Source organism: Mustela putorius, unplaced genomic scaffold (assembly GCF_011764305.1).
Source record: "Mustela putorius furo isolate JIRA1106 unplaced genomic scaffold, ASM1176430v1.1 tig00003853_pilon_pilon_pilon, whole genome shotgun sequence".
NCBI lineage: Eukaryota > Metazoa > Chordata > Mammalia > Carnivora > Mustelidae > Mustela > Mustela putorius.
Window position 1 is genome coordinate 79,666,189 of NW_025422005.1, and position 19,482 is coordinate 79,685,670.

The 19,482-nt window shown below is 38.0% G+C and overlaps 1 long non-coding RNA gene across 2 annotated transcripts in view; it reads left to right on the forward strand.

Moving 5' to 3' along the window:
* The first annotated feature begins 9,950 nt into the window (after positions 1–9,950).
* Positions 9,951–19,482, forward strand: part of LOC123387365 — a 50,202-nt gene continuing 40,670 nt past the window's right edge. For both annotated transcript variants that reach the window (XR_006601823.1, XR_006601824.1), the window contains exon 1: positions 9,951–10,097. This is a non-coding gene — a long non-coding RNA (uncharacterized LOC123387365). The remainder of the gene's footprint in view (positions 10,098–19,482) is intronic.

The following is a 19,482-nucleotide window of genomic DNA, read 5'->3' on the forward strand; positions in this document are numbered from 1 at the left end:
GTAGTGAGAAAAGGAGAAACTAATTGACAAAGAGAAGAGGAACATCTTTGAATCCTTACATGAAAAACAATGTTAGTGAAATAAAACAAATGTGGTCCCTCAGATGCTACTTGGGAAAGATAAATATGAAAATGCTCAGCTACTTGGCTACTTTAGCTGCAAACTGGATTTTTCAAACTCAACCTATACACATTTACCCTTTCAAACCCCAAAAACAACAGTACCAAGGACATGTCACAGATACTCAGGAAATGTCAAAACCAAACTATCCTTCTAAGCATTCCTAAAAAGAAAAATGCACCATTGCAGAAGCTGATGCCTTACACAGAAACAAACTAGTAAGAGGAAAGGTCAGGAGTCCCCAGGCCAAAAGGGGACTGAATGAAGCAGTGCAACCCTGATTAAATCATAAGACTTTGAGGAAGAAATGTGAGGTACCCATGCAACCTCAAACATCCCCTTACATCCATTTTAAATGATATAAATTACTTTGTGCTATCTTAACTACCATTCCCTTAATAAGGAATATTGTGTTCCTTGTTGAGGTGGAGCTTGCAATGTCACAGACAATGTCTTGAATAAGGTCCTGTTGGGAAGAAAGGGTATGTGGGGATAAGGTAGTAGGATGATAGAAACAGTAAGGAGCACACAGGAGGGAGGGAGAGAAAAAATGGAGAAAGAGAGACCAAGACGTGAGAAGGTGAGAAGCAATTGTGGAGAAGAGAGAAAGGCAGAGAGAAAAAGATGCAGAGACAAGTGCAGGCAAAAATAAGATGAGACAGTAAAGAGAAGAGAGATAAAAAGTGATAGGGAGAAAGAGATTGAGACTACCCACTGACAGAGAAAGGGAAGAGGGACACCTCTCACAGTTCTAAGGAAGTGAAGTCAGTCAGACCCCTATGTTGTTACATGAAAAAAGAAAAATATAAGAACCCCAGGCTCCCTGATTACTGAACTCTAAAATTATTTTTGCAGACTTAATTTTTAAAAACATATCCATTAAATCTTAAACATAACCATACCAAGTTCAAAAGCACTAGAAATGGTGAAGATACCTAACATCTTCAAACTCCACTGGAGGAGAATGATACTCCATGGACACTCACCATGGAAACCACTGATGACTAAACTAAAGGACATCAATGGGGAAAGAGGAAAGAATTCTCAAGGCCAATAAGGGTAGGCGCAGGGCAATCCTCAGGGCACTTGCAAGAGGAAAGTCTGCTCCTCAGATCTGTTCTGGGTTAATCTCAAGTCCTTCCCACCAGATCTACCTCTATACCATCTCAAAACATAACTATCATGCATAGAACCTGACAGAGGGTGGGTCTTCGATGAATGTTAGTTAAACTATAAGTAAGGTTATCTGAGGGAAATTTTTGAGAAGTCTCTCAATCTCAATCCTTTTACATTTTTAAAAAATACATTAATTACCTTTCATCTTCTCCATGCTTGTTCCTTAGTAAGGAGGATAATGACATTTGGAAACATTTGAAAAAATGGTAGTTCACCTTAAAATTAAAAGGGTTATGTTATTAATTCTCCCAACTTGCATTTTGTTTTAAGTAATTTTATATCACATAAATAATATCTTTCTGGAAGTTCAGAATTCTTAGTTTATAATTAAATTGTAAAATGCTACCAAAAAGAAAAAAAAAATTAACCCATCTGTGTATCTATTGTAGAAGTCCAACATCTTAAAATATTCAATGAGTTGCAGAAAAAAATTTATGAAAGCAATATATAATTGAAAATGAACTGTTTTTTACCAATTTACATTATCCTCATTATTTTTTCCTTCTGAAACAGAAACTAACACCCCCTATAATGTTGCTCTTGAGTCAACTGTTCTATAAAGCCTCCAACTGCTTGTTAAAAATCTTTTTCATGTATTCTCTGCAGTGTTAACTAGCCAACATTGTTATTTTTGCTAGGTAGATACCTTCATATTCTTGAAGTTGTTTCTGAGGTTTAGGTAGGCTACTTTCCATAACAGAACATGGATCTAAAAACATTCTAAAATTTCTGTAGATATTTTTGGTTGTCACAACTGGGGAGGGGGTTGTACTGACATCTAGTGGGTAGAGGACAGAGATGCTGCTAAAACATCCTACTTGCACAGGAGAGCACCTCCCCCCTCCGCCCCCCCCCCCCACCGCAACTAAGCCTAAACACCACCATTCCTAGCAGAGTTATCAGGCCCAAATAGTGTCAAGTTTAAGAAATAAAGTCAAAGTTGAGAAATTCTGCTCTAGGCCTAAATACTACTTTCTAAGCAATATATAAACATGCTAAATTATATCACAGGATGCACCCAGCAAAATCTAGACTGTGGGTCATTTTGTAGAGCAAATAACACAATTTTTTAAATAAATTCCAAGGAAAAAGAAAAAAATCTTTAGATTAAAAAAGCCTTAAATTTTTAGATACATCAAGCACAGAAATGAGCCCAGACTTGCCCTTCCACTATATTCTTTTCAGAACTGGACTACAGACAGCATAGAACTATGATCCTTGAGGTATGGGATCACACAAACAAATGAAGTAGGCTTTCAATTGCCCCAACCTTCTGCCTGGAGGCACATTCTAGACCATGGCACAGGAAGTAGAAAGACAAGCAAAGCAGACTAGGGCAGCTGGAATCTGCAGGACAAAGTACCAAAGAGGAAGGAGGTAGGCAAAGGATGATCTCCAGAAATTTGCACAGGCAATTCCTTAATTCTCTTGCTGAATACAAAGCCACAAATGTGTGGAAGAAATCCCACCAGGGATAGGCAAAGAATTTCCAGAGAATTGTAACTGAACAATTCCCAGGGCTCCCACAGGGCTGAAAGACTTCAGAGTTTTCATCAGCCAGAGTTGAGAGACCTGATGAACACTGAAGAATTAGTCCCAAAACAGCATGTGTTATTAGCATATCTAAGTCAGACCTAACAAATATGGTATTCTGGCTTCACCCCAAAGAAGCTTTAGAAGAATCTTTAAATCCTATGAACTTAAAAAATTCATATTTAAAACAAAAGTAATAATGATGTGTTGTGTCATTCACAACATATACAGAAGTAAAATATATGACAATAGCACACAGGAGGGAAATGAAACTATACAATAAGGTTCGTAAATTATATAAAATAGCATAATATTGTTTGAAGGTGTTTATCATAAGAAGAAAAAATAATAAGAGGAAGCTAAAAATGTATGTTAAAACCCTTATATATACACTTAGGAAGCCAACAGAGAACATAAGTGGAATTTTAAAGAAATAATCCAAAAGAAGGCAGGACAAGAATAAAAATAGAGGAAAAAAAACCAAACAGATGAGACAGATTAAAAACAAAAAGTGAGAGGATAAACCTAAGCCCAATCATAGCAATAATTACACTAAATATAAATACTCTAAACAGCCCTATAAAAAGGCAGAGATTATAAAAATGAATAGAAAAATAAAAATCAACCACATACTGCCTATAAGAAATAGACTTGAAATAAATTGAAAGCAAAACAACAGAAAAAGATACATCATGCAAATCAAAAGAAAGAAGTAACTCTATTATAGTGGAAAAGGAGTTTTACCAAGGATAGAATATCATAATGATAAAGAATCAATTAGTCATAAAGACATAATCCTACAAATTTTTGCACCTAAAAAAATCAATTAATCATAAAGACATAATCCTACAAATTTCTGCAACTAAAAAGAGCTCCAGAATACATGAGGCAAAACTGACAGAAATGTGGGGAAAAACAGAAATCCCATTGATAGTTAAGATTTCAACATTCCTCTTTCATAAACTGATAGACAATCTGTAAGGATATATAAAGTTGAACAATACTATCAACCAACTTGACCTGATAGACATAAATAACCACCCAACAACAGCAGGGTATATGTTCTATTCAAATGCACATAAAATATTCACTAAGTCAGACCATACATGGGACCATTTGACAAGTCCCAATAAATTTAAGGGGACTGAAATCATATAGGTCATATTCTCTGACCCAAACAAAATTAAATTTGGAATTAATAACAGTAAATAATAGGGATATCCCCAAATAATGGGAAATTATAAAATATACTTTTAGATAATATTTTGAACTGAATGAAAATGAGAACATAGCATTTCAAACTGTGTAAGTTACATATTAAAGGCAGTGATTAGATAAATATGCAGTGGTTAGATGCTTTTAAAAATAAAATTTCTAAAATCAATGATCTAAACTTCCACTTTAAGAAGCTAGAAAGTAAAAAGCAAACTAAACCCACATTAAGTAAAAGAAAGGAATATTGGTAAGAGTAGAAATCTATCGAAAACAGACAAGAGAGAAAAAGCAATGTAACTAAAAATTGAAAAGAGCAAGTAAACAGATAAATATCTAGCTAGACTAATTAAAAAATAAAGGGAGAAAATGCAAATTACTAAAATCATGAGTGAAAGAAGAACTATGAGTACAAACCCTAGAGATATTAAAAGGGTAATAGGAATGTTACAAAAATTTGCCAGTTCAACAACTCAGATGAAATGGGAAAATTCCTAGAAAGACACAAATAACCAAATCTAACAAAAGAAACAGAAAATCTGAATAGCCTCACATGTATTAAAGAAATTGAATTCATAATTTAAAATGTCTACAAAGAAAACTGCAGACCCAGATGAGCTTAATGATGAAATCTATTGAACAGTTAAAATAATCCCAGAAAAACTCTCAGAAAATAGAGGAGACACAGAAGGAGGCAGAAACACTTCCCAACTCATTCTGTGAGATCAACATTACCCTGATAACAAAATCAGACAAAGACATTACAAGAAAACTTCAGGCCAAATTTGTTAACACGGTGTTAGTAAGTCAAATCAAATACATAAAAAAAGGATAATACATTTTAACCAGGAATGCAAGCTTATTTTAATATTCAATAGAGGAAAACCATCTGCTAAAACTCCACATCTATTCATGATTAAAGCAGTCAGCACAGAAAATAATTTCAGATGCCTGATAAAAGGCATCTACAAAAAATCTACAGCTAACACTGTGATGAAGGACCATGTTTTCCTCTTAAGGATTCATATTGTTACTGAAGGTATCTGCCAGTACAATAGAACAAGACAAAAATGAAACACATTCAGATTGAAAAGGAAAAAGTAAAACATTTTATTCTAAGTTGACATGTTTGTTTACCTAGAAAATCCTAAGGAACCTATAAATAAGCTACTACAACTCATGAATTAATATTACAAGGTCACAGAAGATAAAGTCAATATACCTCAATTTTATTTCTATATACTAGCAACAAACAATTGGACAATAAAATTTTAGAAACTAATAGCATTTACAGTAACATCAAAAAACAAGATTTTTTAGGAATAAATTTAATAAAACACATCCAAGATCCAAAATTTAAAACTATAAAACACTAATGCAAGAAATTAAAGAAGTGAATAAATCAACAAGAATACCATGTTCATGGATTGGAAGACTCAATAATGTTAAAACTTTTATTTCTCTCAAATTGATATATACTTTGAAGCAAACCCAAACAATAATCCTCCTGGCTTTTTTATAGAAATTGACAGGCTGGGTCTAACATGTATATGATTACATAAAAGAACTGAAACAGCCAGAACGATATTGAAAAAGTACAAAGTTTGAGGACTTACACTGCCTGAATTCAAGACTTAACTACAGAGCTACAGTAGTCAAAATAGCATGACACTGATATAGAGACACACATCAACAGAATAGAGTCCAGAAAAAGAACTACATATATACAGTCAATTGATTTTCAAGAGGTATCAAAGTATTCAATGGGAGAAAAGATAGTCTCTTCAATAAATGATACTGAAATAACTTGATATCTATATGAGAAACAAATGATCCTGGGTGCGTAAGTCACAGCATACCTTAAATTAAACTCAACATGTATCAGAGACCTAAACATATAACCTAAGTCTATCAGCCTTTTAAATTTAGTATTCAGAGAGGGCAGCTGCCTGTTTTTATAATAAAAGTTTTGGGGGGAACACGGTCATTTCTAATGTTTATGTACTGTCAATAATTGCTTTTGAGCTACAATAGCAGAGTTGAATGTTGAGATGTATAATCTATAAGCCTAAAATATTTATATTCTAGTCCCTTAAGAAAATGTTTGAGCATTCCTCTTTTAAAGAAAATATGGGAGAAAATCAAACAGACACAATAAGCAACAACCACAAAAGAAAAACACTGGTAAGCTGGATGTCATCAATATTTAGAACTTCTCTTTGAAAAACAATTTAAGAAGTGAAAGACAAGTGACAAATTGGGAAAAAATACCTGACAAAGGAATTGTATCCAAATTATATAAAAAACTGTTAAAACTCAATAAGAAACAAACAACCCAATAAATTAATGAGTAAAATATTTGAATAGAAACTTCACAAAAGAAAATACACAAATGGGTAATAAGTACATGAAATAGTGTTCAACATCATTTGTATCAGGGAAATGCAAATTTAAACCACAATGAGATACCACTAAATGTCTACTAGAATTCTTAATTTTAGCTAGACTTAACTACCAAACTTTGGGTAGGAGGTAGAGCAACTAAAACTCTCACATGGTGCTGCTAACGAGGTACCACTTTGGAAAACAGGCTGGTGGTTTCTTATACAATTAAACCCATTTACCATACAACCCAGCAGAAATGAAAACATACATTCATCCAAAAACTTGCACATAAATGTGCACAGCAACTGTTTTCCATGATAGTCAAAAACTGGAGAAAGACCACATGTCTATCAACAGATGAATGCATAAACAAATTATGATATAGCCTTACAACGGAATAGTATTTAACAAAAGATATCCATGATATGGCAAAAATCATAAATGATTCTCAAAAGCATTATGTTAAATGAAAGAAGCCAGGCACAAAAGAATATATACTATATAATTCCATTTACATGAATTCTAGAAGATGATGAAATTAATCTTTAGTAACAAAAAGCATGACTCGTTGCCTGGGGACAGGAGTTTTGGGGTGAGGGAGTTCCAAATGAGCATGATGGAACTTTTTGGATCGATGGCAGTGTTTTAAGATCTTGATTACAGAGGTGATTACATGGGTGTACACGTTTGTCTAAACTCACTCAAAGTGTATAAAAATCTGATAGCATGCTAGTGGTCAATGAGTATTAAATAAATAAATTATAAAATTACAGAAGTAGTCCTTCAAACTCAACTGACTCCCTTCCTTAATACTTGTCAAACTATTTTCCATCTCTCTCCTTGGGAAGGAAGACTATGGTATTTAAAAACTTTCTCGATGACAAATATTGAAACATTTTCTAAGAAAAAGAAGAATTCTTATCTAAGGAGACAGTATAAGCAAATGCCTCTTTTGTTTATCAGAGTAATAATAAAGACAAAGAAGGAAAGGTAAACACTCCACAAAAATCCTCATGTACCAAAACGTGTTCCTGACCCTCCTTTTAAACCTCCTTGTTTCTTTACACATTAATGTGTTCTTATGTATTGTGGCTCATCATCATCTGGAGCTGAGGTAGCAAACTAAAAACAAACAAAATAGCCTTCAAAGCAGAATCACGGAAGCTGATTACTAATATCCTGGTATGCATTACAGATAACAAGCAATTCTGTCCAGAAGGGCCTTTCTGCCTTCTGTGATTACTAAAATTATTCTCTTAATTTCAATCTCACACACAACATCATTTCTTCCAAGAAGCCTTTTCATTCCCTTCAGAGAAAATAAATCATCCCTCTACTTTCCTATAGGACATTGAATATACTTTTCTTGGGTAACCCAATATATTATGCCTTGGCCCCCATCAATTTATAATTTCCTATGAAAGCTTCCACAGGACCCTGGTCTAATCTACAGTGGGATGAAACTGATGTATTTGGGTGACTGCTGAATGAATCACCAATGGCACTGGAATGCAAACCCTTCCAGCAGGACTTCTGGGTGTGAGCTTTGTTCAACATAGTGCTCACTCCTGGGACCAACAGTGGTTGTAGAAGCCCACATTCCTAGGTCAAGGGCTTCAACAGCTGGGAAGTGAAGGCACCGATAATATAGGTGGATGTTCTATTTTAGGCAGCTGGGAAGAGTGGGAAAGACCAGCCACCACAGATTTGCTGAACAGTGCTGTCTCCATCTCAGCCAAAGTTCTATTTCCTACAGATTTGGGGACTGAAACGTTTTCTACCCAGGCCTACTTTACTTTCCTCCAAGTTCACTCTCAAATACCTCTCAGAATCAGGAGACCAGAGCTATTCATACAATAAAGTTAATGAATTTTAGGCGTCAGGGCTCTTCACTTGCACTGTTCCTACAATCAGGGAGCATTTTTTAATTATGCATTTCTGGCAAACTGCTTAAAGAAATCTCTGAAGAAAGGAATCTAAATCTCCAAGATTCTCAGTCAGAGAAGTTGTTCTGACTTCTTTACTCATGAATTCTTTTTCCTGAAGAGAAAACCCCTTTCACAAATGGAATGAAGATACAAAGGTAATTCTCACTAAAAGGGGAAAGGAAAAGAGATATGAGAAACAAAAGCTCGATGGCAATTTTGGCTCCATCACGGTCTTGGAAATTTCACCAAACACTTAACTATCCCCAAATATCCAACATTAGAAGACTGAGGACATCAAAAAATCCCCAAACCCCAATGTATAAAGGGGTAGTGGTAAAAAAAAAATAATAATAATAAAAATAAATAAATAAACCAAAAAACGCCTCACCCTTGTCTGTAAAGAGTGGTTGCGGTGAAAAAGCGAGATAGACCTTGTACGAAGGGGGTGGTGGTGAAGGGACAGTTACTGGGGGGAAAAGAGGAGTAGGGAGAAGGGAGCGGTGTGGAGAGTGACAGAGAAGCAGGAGTAGGGGCACTCAGAAAGAGAAAGTGTTTTTCTACCTACAGTTCTTCCCCCACCTCTCCAAATAATAAACAGCCTGGGCCTAGGTGACATAAGTGTGATAAGAAAAGGTAGATATGGAATACGAGATGTCTGTTATTTTATCTCACCTTTGCGATTTGTCAGACTGAAATTTCAGAAACCGCCACCAAACTTCCAAAAAGATCCCCAAGCGAGGAAGACGAACGTGAAGTCCCAGTGAAGAAAACCAATAGGTTAAGAAGTAAAGGAACCCCGAACTTCGCACGGAGGCGATAAGGGCACGAAAGGAAGAAGGGCTGCAGGACGCTCCTGGGTGGGGGGCGCGAGGCGGGGGTGGGGGGAGCCTGGGACGCGATTTAAGTCTGTCCGGCGAGCCTCTCTGCGGCGGCCGCGCAGCTTCGCGTAACTCAGGACACCCATCCGGGGTCCGAAGTGTCCGCGCAGCGACTGCTTGCGCCCTTCCTGGTTCCTCCACTCCTGCCGCACCCCGGGCGCCGTTCGCCCCGTCGGACCCCTCCCGGATGACCAGGAGCACCGAGGACAAGAGTCCGACCCCCAGCGCAGCCCGCCGCCCCCCAGGCTCGGGGTCGCCGCATGGGCCACCCACACCCTAGACGGCAACCCGCCCGCCGCACCGCGGACCACTCCTGCCCCGAGCCCCAAACCGCGAGCCCCGAGCCCGGAGCCCCAGCCGCCGCGGCCGGACCTAGCGCCGCAGCCCCATACTCACCGCGGCGCTCCATCCTGCGTCCCGGACGCGGACGCCCGCCCAACACTCACGGCCGCCGCCGCCTCCGCCGAGGGCTGGAGCTCGCCGCCCCCATCCCCCACGACCCGCGGACGCCGGGCCAAGCTGCCACCGCCGCCGCCCCAGCAGCTTCGGCCACCACCGCGCCGCCGCGCTCGCCCCGCCCCGTTCGCTCCGCCCCCCGGGCCTCGCACCTCCCGCCCGGCCGCGGCCCGCCCCCTGGGGCCCAGCCCATTGGCCCGCTCGCCCGAGCGGGGCGGGACTCCGGCGTCAGGAGCCGGGGTTACTGGGGGGGCGGCTGCCGGCTCCCGCATGCGGAGCGCGGGTTAGAGGCACCCCAGCGGGCAGGCTGTCCCCAACATTGCAGGACGTGTTAGCCACAGTGTGGGGCTGGAGGCACGACAGGCGGAGCGAACCTCAGGCACGAGTCACCTTTTGTATCGTCCAGCAGGTAGCAGATACTCTGTCCTTGTTTAAGTAGACATTTCTTTGGTGGGCACTGAATTTCTCCCAGTGGGTAATCTGATATTCAACTTGCTTTATCTGCCTTCTTCCCACACCTGCCTTCTCCTTTTCAGAACAAAAATAAATGTATGCTGAACTTTAAAACTCACCTACTTTCTTCTATCTTCTACTGTTTGTCATTTTCAGAAAACTAAACTACACATAACATTATATTTTATATATAGTACCCGGCTCAGTAAATACTAGATGAATGTATGTGCCCTGACTATGCTCCTTGCTTCTTAACCACCAAATGCTCCTTGAGTAATATGACTCATCCACGCTGTTGGGGGAAACGAACAACCAAAATTAAAGCCTTAACTAGATGTTGGATTACACATCATATATGAAAAAAAAGGAGGGCATTTCTATTGAATAGTTACAGTATAAATTAGTAACACTTAAAAGCTCTGCCAGGAATCCTCTTTCTGTCCTCTAGGCTGACACAAAGCAGGTGGTTCATGAATACTTGCTGAATAAATGGGCAAAATTGTAGGAATGGAATTTGAAAAAAAAAAAAAAGTCTCAATCTCATCCTCCCTTTAAATCTTTCTCAAATATACACCTGTCATAGTCTCCACTTTTCATCATTATTCAGGAGAAACATGATACTTGAAAGCATTCTTAGAGAAAGATGGTAATTCATTTCTGCAATAAAATAAATACAATTATTAACTGAGAAAGAATGAACATCAAAAATCTGTCATCTGGGACAGATCTCTCATGTGTGCAGTAAAGAAAAGAAGGAAAAATACCTCCACCAAAGACTATGAAAGTGTCCCAGCTCATGGTCTTAGAAACTGACTTGTTCTTACCTGTGTTTCTTGGTTCAAGTGGCTCAGAGTCACGGTTTTGGGACACAAGGAATCACAGACAAAAATTCAGAGACATATTTGGATGCTGAATTAATAATGAAACTTTCTGACAGGTGGTATAATATTGCTGTTATTCTATTACTGCTAATATTCTAGTATTTACTAATCACAAATAATCACTCTGCTGATTGAAATGTTCTTCATTCTTTCCATGATAAAGAGAATACCACCTCTTCTCTTGAAGCTTTCCTGTTTCTCTTCACTGAAAATCAATCCTCCCATTTGACATTATATGGTACATAGAATTCTATTTTTGTGCCACTTGTGATTTTTATGAAGTATTTTATTTGGTTGTATACAGGTCTACAGTGTTATGTTACTTTATTCTATGTTCAATACGGTAGGGACACCTACTAAGTATTTTCTAGAGAAATGTTGAGGGAATGACCAGTGAGGCCAGAAATAAAAATCTTTCCAGGATATCTTTTCCTTCCTTCTTTCTTTCCTTTTTTCTTTCTTTTCTCCCTCCGTCCCTCCCTTCCTTTCTTCCCTCCTCCTATTCCTACCTCCCTCCCCCTTTCTTCCCTTCCTTCCTTCCCTTCTCCCCTTTCTTTCTTTCTCTCTCCATAAGCTCTTCTCAATCTCTTAAAACTAGGGAAACCAGGTGCAATGGCCACTTTTTAAAAGTAAAGCCTGCCCCAGGTTCCCTGTGCCTTGAGTTGAAGAGCCTGATAATGTAGGCAGATACTCCATGTGGCAGGAGAAGATGGGACTCCAGCTCCACAGGATAGTACAGTAGACAGGTGCTCTACCTCTCAGTCATGCTTCAGTGACAGTCTCTTTAGGAGAGTGCAGCATGGTCCACTGGACCTATCATATGTTTAATTATTCCTCAAATACTTATTGAGCACCCCAATATGCCAGGCATTGTTCTAAGGACAGGAGTTTTATTAGTGAACTTTAAATCTACTTCCAGACTCTCCTCAACCATGATTAAATCCCTGGGAGAAGAGAAGAAATAATGGAAGCAGGTAGGGATGGCCCAAAGTCAGGCAGGTTCCCTGTCTTTGCTGTTGTCCTTGACCTTCACTGCAGGAGCATTTAGAAAGAACCACAGAGAGCCAGAAAGGCCACAATGAGTACAAAGTCTCCAGATTCCAAAGTGTACAAAACTCACCGAGCAGGTTATTAATCTTGATTCCATGATGGTTGTAATTGAGAAACAAGGAATCAATTCAGAACACATGCTGCAAATGAATGTGAAAGAGATTGCAAACATCCAAGAATTCTGTGTTGCCATCAAGAGAGTAAACTAAGATTGACTGAAAAAAATAAAGAAAAACTCCATTGAGTATATGCATATAACATATTCATTTTATGTCTAAATTAACATATTAAATTTCATACCCCAGTTCTTTTCCGTGTATTTTAAGTTCTCTGTAAGACATTTGATGACATGAACCTCTGCACTTGAGTCATCACATACCATGACCTTACCTAATGTTCTAAGAACATGTGTAAGGACACTCACCCAATAATTAATGGTTGACACAAAATAATACTATTGGCTTAAAAAATTGATTTATTGATGTTGTGAATAAAGAGATGATGATAACAGTAATAAAAACTAGCCTTCCATGGTCTACTCAGTGGTAGATGCCATCTTAATTATTCTTTATATTTAGTAAGTCATTTAGTTCTCACAAGCCTATGAGGTACCATTATCATCCCCAGTTTACAAATGAAACACTGAGGCACAAAACAAAAGAAGTTCAATAAAGAGTTTCTGCTGGACTTGAGTGCCTGAGTGGCTCAGTCAGGTAAGTGTCCGACTCTTGGTTTTGAATCAGGTCGTGATCTTGGGGTCCTAGGATTGAGCCCTGCCTCAAGTCAGGCTATGTGTTCAGTAGGAAATCTGCTTGAGATTCTCTCCCTCTGCACCCCCCACCCGGGCTTGTGGATGCGCTCTCTCTTTCTCTCAAATAAATGAATGAATGAATGAATACATAAATAAATAAATAAAGTCCTTTTTTTTTTTTTTCTGTACTTAAAGTTTTTGCTGGACTTAAAGTCAATGTTAAGGGGACGGTAAGTTACTCTTTCCTTGGATTTCCTTGGGAATCATTCCTTTTATTCTTACTCAACCACTGTGGTCTTCTTGCTGTTTCCAGATACCCCAAGGTCCCTCTTGCATAGAGCTTTCGCCTTTGCTGTTCCCTCTACCTGGACTGTATCCACATGACTTCCTCTTTGTTCCCTCCAGTCTCCTGTTGTTCCCTATCATTGACGTATTCTCTGGCCAGTCCATAGAAAACAGTATTTCCCTTCTTTGATACTCCTCTATCTTTCTTACTTTGTTTTAAATATTACTATGTCACTTATCCCTCTACTGATTTGGTATAGTTATTAGTATGTATTTTTATTTTCCCTTACGAATGTTGGAAGTTAAGCTCCCTGGTGGCAGTGACTGCCTGTTTTGTTCACCATTGTATCCCCAGACCCTGGAAAAGTATTTGAAATTAATTAACAATGAACAAGTTTAAAGAAAGTAACATATACCTAAATACTAAATTAATCTTTTGAAAAGATTAGTTTGTTAATATTTTGAAAATTTTAATCAGATAAGAGAACCATATTGCTTTGTTTGTCAAAGATTTTACATTAGTTGCTCAGAACCAACATATTAACACATGACAAATTTAATTACTTCACCCAATCTCTATCTGAAAGAGCCACAAATAACTCTAGAATCTAAAATTATTTCCTTCCTTCTCTAAGTGGAGGGGCAAATATTTTATACTATTGTTTTTCTTTCATTTATTCTGCCAAATCCTGATTTAAGAAAGCAAATACAGTTACTCCTCACCTGTGAATTCTATTCCATGGTCAACATGATGTTTTGGAGTACATCCTGGCATTTAATCTCACCAAAACATTTTGAGATAGGAAGATGAGATCTATTTTCCCCAAGAGCATATCATAAATTTTTGGAATCTGAGTGATATTAGAGCTCATCTTCTCCATTCTCCTTTATTTTGTAAGGTAAGCCCAGCCCAGCTTTCCCAAATATCATATGGTTAATCGTTGGCTTAATTCAGTTGGAACCAAGACGAGAGCTCTTTCTACACTAACTGATAGATTAAGCCCTTAGACAGTCTGTAAGTCTATGAAATGAGATTAGAGCATGCACCCAACTCATTTTTACTTTCATGTGTAAATATTTAAGCTATACTGACATGTTTAAATAAGAAATTTGTTCTACAGATTTACTCCTATTATTTTGGAAGTCTGACTTATTAAGTTACTAAAATTAATGTCCTAAAAAAAATGAATAACTTAGCATGTACCCAATGAGGGGTTTGGTTTGTCCTTGAAGCAGAAAGTTGTCCTAAGACATTCTGGAACACACACATGCACACACACACACAGACACAGACACACACACACACACACACACACACACAAGACTGCCATGCTCCTAAGGAGAGGGCTGGCTGGCTTTAGGAAGGAGTAAAGCCCAATGGAAACATTGCTAATCTCTTTCTTTATCTACTTACTGAACAAATATTGCTGAACCCTGAGAAACAATGCTACCACTAGGGACTTTAATGAGTGTTTATCTTTCTAACTGCATATTTATATAGGGGTGGCTGCCTATGGCATGCTTGCCAGAGGATTGGGAAGTGGCTGCTTGTAAAAGTTGAAAAATATTTAGTTTTACAAACCTGTTTCAGCAAAGTCTCATTTTAAGTTTATTCAAGAGGAGGTTGCATTCTATAGCATCAGAAGAACTGTTATTATCTCATCATTTAGGTACCTGGACTTAATCTTTCTTTTTTTTTTTTTTTTTCTGGAACACCTGTGTAGCTAGCTCAGTTGGCTAAGCATCTGCCTTTGGCTCAGGTCATGGGCCCAGGGTCCTGGGATCAAGCCCCGCATCAGGCTCCCTGCTTAGTGAGAAATCTGCTTCTCCCCCTGCCTGCTCTTCCCCCTGCTTGTGCTCTCTCTCTCTGACAAATAAAAATCTTTTTAAAAAATTTAAAAAACAAACTATTTTATTTTGAAATTATCTTAGTAGCTGGGGCTTAAATTAGAAGGAAGAAAATACAAGGGAAAAAACTAGTCCTGTGAATTAATAATCCTATTAACTCTTATTGGTGTCTGGAAATGTCTATAAAGCCTTTTGTTTCAAAAACCTTGGAAAATATTAATTGATTATCACTGATGGACTGGTGTTTTTTGTCAATGATAGATTTGACATTGTTATTATGCTTGATGACGTATTCATTTTAGGATGCTCGTCAGTGTAATTAAATTTTGTCTGGGAGCTACATGGTCCTGGAGTATCTGAGGTCACAAACATAGCCATATATGTCACTAGCCAGAAAGCTGATGAAATCCCTGTTATGTAACATCACTGAAACCATCAGCTTAGTATATTCAGGGTGGAGAACAAATGGAGTGGCAAACAAGCATCAAGACTGTAAGTTGGCTTACTTAGGAGTTAGCCTGAGTCGCGCTACAAGGTTTGAAACATGCATCTCTTGTGTGAATAGATGAAGACAAATATGCTTAGTTGGAAGAACAATATCAAGCCCACTTCTAATGACTTCCTTCTGGGTAATGACTAAGAATCAAGGGGGGGGGGAGGAATTCCATTCTGGAAGAATGACTAAAAGATAAAACAAGCTTATCAAGAAACCAGAATCTAAGGAAATGAGTAGACCAGTAGACAAGAAGTCTTGATATAGACCTTGGAATTACTTAGATACTAAAATAAGTAGAAGCATAGAATGTGGGTCAAGGAAGAGTGGCTTCTAGAAAGACTTTTTGAAGATGTTTCATGAAGAACTGGTATTTTAATCTACACAAGCTTTTTTTGAACACCATGTCAGTGAAATGGAGCTGCCAATGTCAGTAGCGATGTTATATTCATGAAATAGTGTTTGGAGTGCTATGAAACTGAAGGGTCTAGGTGGTTTTGGTATTGGGGGTGGGACAAGACTGGAGGGAGAAGGAAAAGATAAAGGACATAGCACAGGGAAAATTTCTTGAGAACAAAGTTCACTGATTTATCTTATAAGGTATTATGGGCAGAATTGCATTCCCTCAAAATTCATATGTTGAGGTTCTAACCCCTCATACCTCAGAAGGTGACTATATTTGGAGATAAGGTCTTTAAAAATGTACTAAGTTAAAAATGAGGCCATTAGTGTGGGCCCTAATACAATATGACTGATACTCCTATAAGAAAAGAAGATTAGAGGATGTCTGGGTGGCTCAGTTGGTTAAGTGGCCAACTCTTGATTTCAGCTCAGGTCATGATCTCAGGGTCCTGGGCTCAAGCACTGCATCAGGCTCCAACTCAGAGGGGAGTCTGCCTCAGGATTCTTTCTCTCCCTCTCCCCCTCACCCCATTCTCACATGCTCACTCTCTCTCTCTCTCAAATAAGTAAGTCTTAAAAAAAAAAAAAAAGAAAAAAAAAGGAAGAAGATTAGGACATAGAAACACACAGACCATGTAAATACACCCAGTGAGACCATGTGAAGACACAGGGAGAAGACAGCTATCTACAAGCTGAAAGAAGCCTCAGAAGAAACCAGCTACACTTGGTCTACACCAAGACCTCGATCTTAAACTTTTAACTTCCAGAATTGTGAAAAAATAAATTTCTGTTAAACCATCCAGTCTGTGGCACTTAGTTATGGCATCTGCAGCAAACCAACACACAATACTATGTAAGTTCTAGGAATCAAATAATAATACCATTAATAGGTTCTAGTTCGACCCAAGACCATTTCCTCCCCCTGCCCCATAAAAATATGAAGTCCAAGTTTGGCTGAATGTTGCCATTATCTAACTCTTTAAGAAGGTATTTCTCCTTCATAATATTCGCAATGAGTCAATATCATTCCTACTCTGGGGTGTAGGCCAGGATGTGGCCTCATCTCCATTGTAATATTGTCATTAAAATCAGAAGGCAGGATGTTTACAAGCCTGCTGTTCAGTGAGTATTTTCAGTAGGAGGAGACTGGTTTCTGCTTAGAGTGGAAGAGATGATCTGGTCTTTTCATTTGTATCTAACAAGAGGAAGATTTAGAGGGGCAATTGCAATGATACCACTGCTGCCACTGCAATTAGTATTGGTAGCTAGTTAATTATAGCAATTTCATCACATTTCTTCATTCATAATAAGAGCTTAAAAGATGTTCATTCACTTTTCTATTTATTCTTTCACAGCATTTCACAGTGTACGAAGCTGTATCACATAGGTTACCTCAATTTATCTTCAAAACAAGTCTGTGAAATATAAATTATTTTTATCATTCTTATTCAGATTTCTGATAAGAAAGCTGTATCTCAGTGAGGGTAAGCTATTTTACCCAAAGTTGCACAATCAGTTAATAGCAGAGATTGAACTCAAAACAAGGTCGCCTATCTCTTCAAGCAGGATGCTTTCCAACTCACCCACCAGCTCTAAATAATCCTATCCCATACCGTAAGTTTCAAATAATCTACTTTGATCAAGGAATGACATTTTTTCTATATTTCTGTATTATGTTTATTTCTATACATCAAATATTCTAGGTAATAGAGAACATTGACATTGATTATATGTATTATGCTTATTTTACAAATGCTACATGAATAAACATTTTGCACATATAAATGAGCAGAAGAGAAACCACCTCAATAAATTACTTCTCCCACCACTGGCCTTGATTCAGAATTTCTAAAGAGTGAGTACTTACAAATTAAAAAAAAAAAGAATTATTAGAAGATACTTCCTCTTACATACAGAATTCAAACTACCAATACCCAGGGATAGATTAGTATCCAGTACTAATCTTTAGATACACTACAGTGTATTTATTTTATAATATATATAATTCATTTTACTTGGGGTGTACGTGTGTGGAGTAGAAAGGTGACAGCATTATTTTATAAGAATATGTCTTTTGATTTTTTTTTTAAGATTTTATTTATTTATTTGACAGAGAGAGATCACAAGTAGGCAGAGAGGAAGGCAGAGAGAGAGGAGGAAGCAGGCTCCCTGCTGAGCAGAGAGCCCGATGCGGGACTCGATTCCAGGACCCTGAGATCATGACCTGAGCCGAAGGCAGCGGCTTAACCCACTGAGCCACCCAGGCGCCCTGTCTTTTGATTCTTTATGCTAAACTTACAAGCAAACTTTTGGAACATAATCCAGTCATTGGATGGGGACTTCTTAAAAATTCAGAATTTTCAAAGAATTAGTTTGTGTTCCTCTTAAACCAATCCTTTTATGATTCAGAGGGCACTTCAAGAATCTTATAATGTAAAAAAAAAAAAAAAGAATTTTACAATGTCTGTAAATTATTGTGACATATATGACATAACCCAATGATATATGACCTATAGATGCAGAGAAGGACTAATTAACAAGACATTGGATGTTGACAAAGTATTAATGACATTACATAGGTGTTACTATGCTGTTGGAAATTCTATAAGAATCCCTGATAGCTCGTGAATGAAGTCCAGCATATGCATTGATTGATGACTCATTCCATACTCCTTCCTTCTTAGAGAAGGAAGATGATAGAAGCCCAGATCAGGGATGTTTGATTGTGGTGACAAAGGGCCTATTACTGGGTATGATATACAAAGGTATTAAAATGGAGGTTGAGAATTCAAAACCTTAGAGGTGGGGGCTAACTGAGAGAGCCAGAAGGCAGGCATTCATTCCTACTTAGCTCCAGAACACTGGGGTAATGGGTAAGGGGACCAACCATTATCCCTATTTGCCTCAAGCAGTTTCACTTAAAGCCTGTTGTTCAGGCACAAGTATTATCAGAACCTCCTCTCACTCTCAAAAGTGCTCCAGTTTGTAAAATATGGTATATAGACGCTCTATTCGTGGGAAGATTAAGGCATAATATTGCCTGGTATTCTGATTTTTCAACTCAGAAATTTGGATTTTTAAAGAACATCTTTGGATTTTTAACACAACAAATTCTAAATTTTTAAAAATATTGTCAAGATCAATGAAAACTCATGAGGCACAGAATCCGGCATGGAATCCACCAGTTTGTAACTTCTAGGTTAATATGTCTGGCTGATATGAGACTGCTCTTTGGTTTGCCCTGTGGAGAATTTGTCCTTCATGTGGCTGGTGAGAAAAGGTCTTTGGATATTTCCTACGTGGGAGGGCATTCTTGCTCTTGGAAGTTCCAGTAGAAATCGGTGTGGGCTTTATGAGTTAAAAGGCCTAATATGAGCAATTTGGGCCAGTTGTTGTAGCCTTTAGTAATGATTATAGCTAGCACTTCACATGTACTAAATGTATTACATAGATGATCTCATTTACTGTTCACCATAGTTCTGGGAAGATATTAATTATCTCCGTTGTCCTAATGAGGAAACTGAGATTTAAAAGATAACCTACCCTGAAAAATGTCCTCCAACAAGTAGGTGACAAAATCAGGATCTGAACTCATGTCAAAGTTGACTCCAAAGCCCATATCTTTATCCTC